Consider the following 10,833-nt stretch of genomic DNA (forward strand, 5'->3'; position numbering starts at 1 on the left):
TTATATAAATGTAATTATATATATATATATAATTTCTTATATAAATGTAATTTCTGACATTATTTTCTATAATTAGTACACAAATCTTTTGTATTTGCCTTGATGAATATTTACATGTAACCCCCACCTAGATCAAGATATAGAACATCCCAGAACACCAGAAGTTACTACTTTCTTTCATTGTAAATCTGTCTTAGTCACTTTCCTCACCTCTGAGACTCAGTACCCCACAACCACAACTTGAAGGAGAAGAGACTTGGGTCGACGGTCTCAGAAGTTTCAGTCCATGATCAGCTGGCTGCAAGGCAGAAACAGCAGGGCGGAAGGGCCTGCATAGAGGAAGGCTGCTCACACCATGGCGGTCAGGAAGCAAAAGGAGAGGACAGAGAAGCAGAGGAGGGAGGTGCCCTCTTCCTGGCTCCTCCATCAGTGAGCCTCCTCCACTCAGGCCCCACCTCCTCGTGGCACACGCAGCTCAGATCCAATCACCTGCCAAAGGTGCTTGAGAATTTGGGGGTCGTTCTTGATCTAAACCCTGACATAATGTATCCTCTTAGATCTCTCTGTGCACTTTGGCTAGCCACTTACTCTAAGTATTGTCTGAAGATAAGACCCTACGCTAGCATCCCGCACAGCCTAAATGGCTTGATGGGGAAGCCGGAAGTAGTTATGGGATGAAGGTCAGGGCATGCTCCGGATGAGGAAGGGCTCCAAGGCCCGATGCTGAGCCACAGCACCGTTAGCCCTGAGGCAGCGATCAAAGGTCGAAAAAGACTTCATATCTATTACAGCCTCAACGTGAGCAGTCGAAAGCAGTTTTCCTAAGTCTGGAAATCAGGATGGGAAAAATCCCCACCATATTACTGGATAAAATTTCCTTGAAGGGCATAGCTCTGCTGTTCCTTCTAAACACACAGACTAGGGACACTCCTGAGCACCTGCCTGCGAGGGTTAATAAGCTTTGCCCCAGGCGCTGACCTTCTCACCCAGGGACTCTTTGACCTCATGTGGAAGATGCTCTCCATAATCAGCCAAGGCACGAGGACTGGGTAAGGGGTGTTGACCTGGCAGCTCTAGGCCCTACCAGCTCAATCTTTTCTAACTTTAATGACTTGGCAAATATAAATTTATAGAGGAGAATGAGAAGACTTCGTTTCTTTTTGTGCCTAAGCACTGGTTATTGCTGAACACCAAGAGGAGAATAGTCTTGATTGGGAATTTATTTTGGAGTGAATGTTTGCACAGCATGTGAGAAAAACATCCCCAACAAAACAAGCACATATTATTAGCAATAATAGAAACGAACAATACAAGTTTTTCAAGAATGATTTGCACTTTCACTCTGCACCATCTGGTAAAGAATCTTGTCCCAGGTCAAAGATAGGATGGTAGAGCTTGAAAAAAAGTCATTGTAATGGAAAAGTAGGCCAAACAGAAGGAAGAAATGGCAGCAGATTGGGGGTTTGGTGTCTTGAGTGGAGTCAGCTGTCACTTCTGTCTGAGAATCCTACTGATATCTTGAAGCCTCCATGTACACAATGTTAGCTTGAAAGGTTATAGGATCATCCCTTTGGTCCATTTTCACTTTAAAACAGAAAATCCTCTGGTTTTACTCCTATATTTTTTCTCTGAAAGTATGATGGCCTCATGATTAACAAATAGTATAGTTGGATGAGTTTCCCTTTCCTGGGGAATGTCACTAAGGAAAAAGCACTATTTAGTAGCTAATTTTGCAGTTCTTGAGCTGGTAGAATAAGAATTTTTTTTTCTTTTTTAGCAATCTTAGGATTTCTTTATTCTAAAAACAGACTTTTTATTGGTAGAGGCTTAGAAACTTGTAGCAAGTTTCTTGAAAGGAGACAAAAAGAGTCCACCTTATAAGTTTTAGGTCGGATGAAATACGGCTCTATCTTTGCAAAAGGAATTGTGTACTTTTGTGTCTAAAAGAGCCCCTTGAAGTCACATGTGTTTTGGAGGTAATTGGATCGTGGGGGCTGCATTCATCCACTGGTAAGTTCAGTAGCTCACGTGCAGTTAGGAGGTGGCACGTGACTGGAGGGATGGGCTACTGGGGTCATGACGGGCAGGGTATGTTTCTGGCCTTGGCTTCTTTCTCTCTCTGCTTCCTGGCTGCCGAGGGGTGAGCAGCTGCTCATGGTATCCTTACATCAGGCCATTTCTTCCTCAGAGCCAGCAGTTTTGGAATGGAACACCCAGAACCATAGCCAAAACAAACCTTTCCTCTTTTAAGTTGTGGCTGTTGGGTATTTTGTCCAGGGGACGGGAAAGTGACTAAAACATCATCTATCACCAGGAAGTAGGCCCTTACCAGTTACTGTGTCTCTTGGCTCCCTGACCTTGACCTTCAGAAATGTGAGAGGTAAATTTCTGTTGTTTAGAAGTGACACAGTTCAGAATATTTCGTTATAGCAGCTTGAACAGACTAAGGTAAATACAATAAATATGCATTAATGGACAATAAAGATTCTGTCTTCATGGACACTGAGAAGATAAACTATAAACAAGTTAAGTAGCAAAATATACACATTCTTAATTAAGCACAAACTCATCCAACTAGGTATTAGCACCCTTTCTAACTCAGCTCGCCTTACTTGGGAACTGGTGCAGGGCTTCACTAAGAATGGCAAAAACAAATGCCTCTTTTGAAGTCCTGGTGCTTTTTCTTGTCATTTGTGGTCTCCTTCACTAGGAAGCACAGAGAGTACATTCTCCCTGACAACAGTTGCTTAGAGTTCAGACTTTAAAGTAAAACATCTGTGTTTATGTAATCTTAGCTATTTCTGTTTCTAATTGCTGGAGCTCAGGTCTCTGTGTTCTGGAACTTCAGGAAGTGAAGTTCTTTGCCAGTGACCGACTGACACTGCCTGTGGACACCTCGGAACGGCTTCTCTCTCAGGAAGTCTGTGGAGGGTAAAGTTTTACATGCCACCCTGAAGTAAGTGGGTAGAAAACAACTACTGGTGTTAGTAAAACATAGCTTCTAGTGTGTTAGAACATCGAGAAATACTTCCTTTGACTTATTTTTTTTAATTCAAGCCCAACCATTCACATACCAAGTGCTTGTGGCCTAACACAAGGGAACTTTGTGCCTCCTTGTTGATGGCTGAAGCCCATAATATGTGCAATTAATTTCCATCTTTGTGTCATACTTCCCATATTCTTTCTATTTATTACTAGCAATACCTCCTTCAGCTTCACATTTCCATTCCATTTTCTGGCTTTCAATTTCATCCCATTTTCAGAGATATCTGCCTCATGGATATCTATGTTTTTAGAGTTCCTGCAAACCAGCCTGTGTTTTCCTGGTCCCAAGACTTCTCAGAAACAAACCTTTTGACCAGTCCGATCAAAACTAAGCTTACTTCTCCATCAGGAAAACTTAGTCAAAATATTTGTTTGAAATATTTCCCAAAGTGTATTTTTCTGTACTATTAACACTGAGCCATGTGATAATTCACAGACAAATACCTCTAAAAATGTATTATAATGATCTGGTGAATTTTATTTCCTCTTGTCAATATTCAGTGTACATTTACCAAAATAAAGTTCCACAGAATTCCTGGAAAAAATTTTAACATTATTAGTGTATTTCACATATTTCCAAGCTCATTTGACTATGAATCTTATTTTTAAATTCTTATAATGACACTGAACATAGTATTCCAAGAATCAAGCTTTAGAAAATGCTTCTACAAGGTAAATTTTTTGTCATATAATAGTCCCCTTTGTACACAGTTCTGCTTTCCTAAGTTTCAGTTACCTATAGGAAACCAGGTCCAAAAATATTAAATTAAAAAAATCTAGAAATAAGAAATCTATAAGATTTAAGTAACTTTTATTACAGTATATTGTTATATTTGTTCTATGATAATCATGGTGATTAATTTCTTACTATATCTATATTATAAGTTAAACTTTAGCATAAGTGTGTTGTATAAAGGGAAACACCAAATATTTATATGGTTCGATACTATTCACAGGTCAGGTTTTCATTGGGGGGGGTCTTAGAATGTATCTCTTGCAGATACAGGAGAAGGGACTTGTATGATATTAAGTGTATTAAGTGTTCCCTCTTCATGCAAGACTTTAGTGCCTTACATTTATATATGAGCTATGTCTGTAGCTTGTCCAGCAATTTAAATAAATAATATTTTAAGTAGAAGAGAAGCCAACTAAGTTAAGATTTTCATGTTTGTAAAATTGCAATTTTGTTTGCTCAGGTCAGAATCTCACTTGTGGGCTTTTTAGCACCTCAGGGTGCCTTCTCTGAATCTTGTTCTTTTCACATCGATTCCAAACTTGCACTCTTCACATTTATTGTTCATACTGGGCACAAGAGAGAATCCGACCTTCATTCCTGACTTCCTGCCTGACAGCAAAACAAACATTCTAGAGCTAAGATTATGCAACAATATTGTTAAAGAGAAGATTATGGGTGTTGGAAGCTGATATAATCTAAGTTCTTGTACCTCCTATGACTGTGGAAATAAAAGGTGGAAGGTAATACCTAAGGCGTACCATTCAGTGTAATTGAAATAATTCTCAAATTGGATACAGATTTAGAAGGATAAAATAAACAAACGAATTAGCAAATAAATGTGTTGATACTGGTTGGAACATGTCTTCTCACCATAGATTTGTAGAAGGGTAAAGGCAATGATGGGCCTTGGTGTAGTGATTGAAACTGGAAGTGTTGATGTTGACTCCATTTCGAAATGTATGTATGTATATGAGCATGAATCTATGATCATACATTATGTGTATATGTAATTGTAGTTTAGTGACTATATGTCTGTATATGTGCGTATATTTCCTAAATCTTCTGAAAGCATCAGGAGCCAAAGACACTCCAATTGGAAACACCTAATCCCCGGATCTTGGTCTCTAATACTATTATTGCTAAAATGACTCACTTTTATTTTGGCTGATTCCAGGACTGGGACAAGGTGGGTGTAAGATGAATCTAGGACATCCTTATTATTCCACGAAGTAAGAGAGAGATTAAAAAAATAGAATGGCAGACCAAAAGAACAGAGAGCTACGTGACCAGGCTTCTGAAGTCTGGAGTAATTTGATCATTCATTATTTAGCACTATAATGAATTTTAAACCATTGAATGAAAATTCATGAGTGCATAGCAAAAATAAATAAATAAATACATAAATAAATAAGAAAGAAAGAAAGAAAAGAGAGGTCCTACTTCTGAAAGCCAACTGGTAAATATGAAAAATATGCTAGAGTTGGTTAGCATTTTGCACCCATTAATTATGGCTCCATTTCAATGAGGGGCTAGATATTTGAATCATCTTGAAGCATCTGCACAGAAACTGCTCATGAATTTCAGGAGAAAAGGTGATGATTATATACCAGAGCAATCAGATGACCCTTTTTCAAAATCAGACTCACCCAGGACAGGCAGAGTACAGTTGCATCTGTCCAGATATATCAACTAAGTATTTGTCTAGGTTATCAGAGCTCCCATGAATGTGATCATGAAAAAGCATCAGGTACCTCTAGAAGAAACATTCTAATTTTTAAAGGGTGGGGGGTGATTGTGTTCTTCAAGAATGTCAGGATCATGAAAGACAAAAAAGAAGTTTGGAGTTCTCCAGATTAAGAGAGATGACGAGGACCTGCCCACTTAGTGAAATATATGAATCTAGAGCAGCTCAAATATTCGAGAAAGGAGTATATGCTCTGAAGGTGTTTTAGGCCATTTGAAAAATTAAAATACAGATGATAGATTACATCTACCTTAAATTTATTAGATGTATCAATATTTATTTAACTGAGGATAACTATTATTATTCTTAATGAAAACCACACCAAATATTTAGAAGCAAATAGTAGATGAAACATAACTAAAAAGAATGAACCAGGAAAACTTACTCCTCTCCCTGTCTCTCATTGAGACAAATGGAACAAGATGGCAGCAAGGGGTGAATCTAGGTTAAGGGATATATGGGACTTTTTTGTGCTATTCTTATCTTTACAACCGTTCTCTGTGTTTGCAACTTGAAACATGTAGAGTTGTAATCATTAATGGCTCTCTATATATGTATTTTTGCAACAGATAAAGATATTCTGTACACTTAAGATTTCAGAAGGGAAGGCAACTCTAGTATAAGTGGGCCTTGAAAAACCTTGTCAGAGTTAGAGGAAAAAATTTCAGATTTCATAATTTCAGATCCCATGCTAAGTCAAGAGAGAGATTTATTTCTCCGGACATATCACATCTAGTTAGGCAACTTACTGACAGGCACAAAGAAAAAGATGATTATAATGTCGTAATTCCTGAGCATGGGTTGACCATGGGCAGGGAAGGAAGTTTCCACCTGTGAAATTTTTTCATTAACGTGCTCCAATCCAGGTATTGGAAATTTATCTTAGATTGCAATGAAAGGGGACCATCATAAAGTAGGTTAGTCAAGGATACCCTTTTTTAAGAATTAGAGTTTACAACTTTACAGGAACAAAGCCTTTGCAAATTTCTCCTGAAGTGTGACTGGCAGCTCGACTGAACACAGGTCAGCTCAGGCTGCCGTCATCTGCGGGTCAGTGCTGGCCTCCTAGAGGCTGCACCAGTCTGCAGACTTCCCACGGTAGGTCACAGAGAGCAGCAGAATCACGCAGCAGTGGGACGTCAGCCCACGGGGAAGTGTAAACTAACCCAGGCTGTACCTGGCTAAGTGAGCATCCCTGTCATTCTCTGGGGTACAGTTCAGAGCCCAAGAGCATCACCTGTGACATGGTTGTCTTTTCTCACATGATCCGAGTGGTAGCTTCACCTCCTTCTACCCCCGAGTCTGAGTAGCTGCGGCCTTCAAAGACAAGGTTTCAACAAGCAGTCAAAAGACCAACTCCTTGCTAAACCTCATTTCCAAGGAAGTAAGTCTCAAATAGGATTTTTCTGGATTGAGGGTCATTTGTTCTGTCTTCTCCACCCAGAAGCATAAGTAAGCCACGCGTAGGGAAATGCCAAGAGAAGCCTTTCTGAATGGTAGCCTCACTGAAGTTGGGAGAAGAATCTTTTCTTTCTCTTCCAGCACCACGCGTTACTCACAGATGCCGACACAAATAGAATACACCTGTGCTCCTGAAACATGTCCTGACACTTGTCCTCAAAATAGCCACAGATTGTAGCGCGGCAATGGGCACATCCTTCTGGGCGCCATCTCAGAAAAGAACAAGAGGCAAAGCCTTACACTTTTGCCTGAGGAGCCGCTTCCCCTCTGCACGCACATACTATCGTGCATATGTTGTGCTGAGAAGAAATCATCTCTAACAAACTTCATGAGCAGTAATAGATCCCGGAGCTTTTAAGTTTGACTAAGTCTATTTATACATTCCCCAGGCCATTGCTGGCTCTGAACTAAGTGGGGAGATGCAGACACGTGTAGTGTACAGAGGACACCTGCTTTAAATATTAGAGGTGGAATTAGGGGCCATAATCGTGAACGTTCTAATGAGAGACACCTGGAGATGATTGTGGTGGTTCAGGAAGATGTGGTCAGAGACCTCTGGAGACCTGAGAGGTGGCATTGTATAGAACATCATCAGCCACAGGTAGGGAGAGGTTGTGAAGTGATGCCACAGGCTCCCTGTGCCTAGGGCTGCGGAGTCCAGCAAGGTGAACCAGCGTGGTTACACCTCTGAACCCCACGATTGAAAAAGGGGAGTGTTTAAATAAAGTGGGAAAGAATGAGTTGGAATAAAATAGCTGCTGGATTCATTAAAGTATCAGAGATACCTTCGAAATTGTGAGGTTTATTTTTTTAACTACCTGTTGGTGATCATTATCCATGCACTTTCTCAGCAGGAAACTGCTGATCATCCTCTGTGTTGTGGTTCTGTTCTGGCTATATACAAAAGTGCAAGCAGGATGCCTGCAGCAGTCCTCAGTGAGAAAACCCACTGAGGGACCATATAGAAGCAATGTGCGGAGTCAGCGCTAGGGATGTGTGCTCGGCAGCCTTGAGAGACACAGTGCAGATGTTCTGGGAGAGCATCATGGAGGAGGAAGCCCGACAATGAGGGGTTAAAGGGTTCAGTAGACTTCACCAAATCCTAGCTAGAGCAAGGACATCACAGAAGCCCGGTAAGAGGTACTGAACAGCGCAATAAAGGCCAAGGCTGAAAAGGCATGGTTGCTCTTTGAAGTTGATGGCAGGGGTGGCAGACTACTGGCCTAAATTTGAAAGAGACCAAAGCATGGCAGTCCCTAGGGATCACGGGAAAAAGCCCTCTAGAGTCACACTGGAGAAAGTGTAAATTCGACCATGGACATGGCCCCTTGGGGTGAGATGTGAAGGATATATCTCAGGAGAACAGGACTGGAAGTGGCAATGATCTGAACAAGAAAATTAGGAGTAGAAATTAGGACCGGAGGGCAGAAATGACTAGAAGTGTAAATAATCAGCACGAGGAACTAAGACACACTGGCGAAGGGAATTTAAAACCAATCCCACTCTGCCTTTGTTATGTAAATTAGAATCTATATGCTACCAGTTTGTAATATGGGAATAGAAAAATCTAAACATCTCATCTGCCTTTCAGTCTTAAAATAAGCTGAGCTCCTTACTGACTCAGGGCCTTTGCACATTCTGTTTCCTCCCTCTTGAATAAGAAACTGTTTTTCATCTTCTGCTAACTGTTTTCTCATCCTTCAGGTCTACATTAAAAGTTGACCTACCTCAAATGGCTTTCTGCAACTACGTCAGCTTAATGAATATTCCCTTATTATTCTCTTTCCCTTCACCCTGTCTGTCTTTATCTTTCAAAACATGTAGGACCATTTCTAGTTCGCCTATTGTTTATTGATGTGTTGGCAACACCACTTCCTTTTTGTCTCCTAATATATTCCCAGGGCCGGCACACAGTAGTCCTTAGAGTAATAATTGTTTGAACGCAGCTGCCAGCTATGGGGTGTGCTGAAGTCCTAGAACATGTGGGAGTGGAGCCAGGACCGAGACTCCAGTCAGCTGTGCCATACATGACCGGTGATGCCCACAAATGCTGAAGTGAGAAGGCACCTGCTGGGCATGTTGAACTTAACACCCTGTGCCTTAGAATGTGACTTTATTTGGTAATAGAATGTGTATACACATATGTAGTCAAATTAAATGAAGACAAAGTAAGTCCTAATCAAATATCACTGACATCCTCATGAAAGGGACACTGGGACTCAGAGACAGACACTGAAAAAATGAGAATTAGACACAGGGAGCAGGCTGCTCTCTAGAAGCCAAGGACTGACTACCCGAGGTGACCAGAAACCAGGAGAGATCCCTGGAGCAGCCCCTTCCTCATAGCTGTCAGAGGATACCGTGATTTTGAGACAATGTCTCCAATTCTAAGCCAATCAGTTTGGATGACTTAGTTGTAGCAGCCTCAGGAAACGAATGTGGCACTCTTCAGGGGCAGGTAAGGGTCCTGGGATTACATGCACCCATGATACTCAAGTCTAGAGGTTAATTTTACTCTATGTTTTATCCACAAGCTGTGGAGGCTTCGGGATGTTCTTTTAAGCTAAACCTTGCTGTACCTCCATCCCGCAAGAGTCTACATTATGAACAATGAATGCTAAGGTGCCATCTATGGGGAAATGTCATGTGCTGAATCGGTAATCCTTAAAAATCTGAGCAGAAATAATTAGTTTGTCACTGTTCAAACCCAGAGCAATGAAATTATACAGAGCAGAATGGAATAATTAGGCTAAGAATAGTGACTGCTTTTATACTAAATATAGGTAAAAGAATACCTACTGAGAACTTCTAATAAGTATGTTCTTTGCGTATGACTTCAAGATTTAAACACCTAAGACACACTTTCTGCTACAAAAAGGGAACTTATCATGATTCTTACCATTTTGTTTTAAAACTTGTCTCCGTTTCTTCTCTCTTGATAACAATTAGTCTTTTAGCTGGTACACCCACAGCATATTAAAATATACTAAAGTCCAATCATGTACGAAAAGACATTCGCTCACCACCTCCGCTTTTGTTCCTTCACACTTTCTTCCAACTGGCTATGTACATAATTCTAAATATACTTCTAATATTTTGTAAAAAGCAAAAAAAAAATGTAAAATTTAAACCATCAGTCCACTTTAAAATCTGCTAATAAACAAGTTTCAAAACAGTATCTGGAAACCCCATTAATAAATCTTCCTTTCAGTATTTAAATTCAAGATTTCATATAGAAAAAGAAGGAAATACATTTAATAAGTGATATTAAATTATTTGGTTCATCTTTATGGCTATATTTTAATATCTATATAACAGCATAAACATTCTTTGGAGGGTACTTCTGAAGATCCTTACAAAACACATGTCAATGAAACCTCAGATACCTGAAAACTCTTCAAAGACATTAGTTTGAACTGCAGCTTTTGAACAGATTGCTTTGGCATATGCCTGTATTTTTAAAGAAGGGATTTAGTCAGTAGGGATGGTAGATTATCCTACATTCGTCTCCGCATTCTCTTATTAATTCTTCCGCAATTCATCTCTTCCCCAGTTCGCAGGCAATCCTGGCGGGAGTGATTCAGTCCACTTTTATTTCCATCATTCAAGAATAGGCGCCTTATTTAAAATGGCCCAGTCGGACAAAAGGAAAAGACACCGAGGCGCTAGGAGGCAAGGTTCTCTCCCTTACAACACCGTGTTGCTCTGTGTGCTCCTCATATCCACCTGAGCTCACTGGATAAACCACTGTAAGGATGAAGGTTAAAAAGTGTTGGACAAAACCAGAAAGATTCATGTCCTTTTGAGCAGTAGAGAATCGCCCTGCTTCTTATTTCTTTTTATTTAC

Source organism: Fukomys damarensis, unplaced genomic scaffold, assembly GCF_012274545.1.
Source record: "Fukomys damarensis isolate Sample0158 unplaced genomic scaffold, DMR_v1.0_HiC HiC_scaffold_31, whole genome shotgun sequence".
Classification (NCBI taxonomy): domain Eukaryota; kingdom Metazoa; phylum Chordata; class Mammalia; order Rodentia; family Bathyergidae; genus Fukomys; species Fukomys damarensis.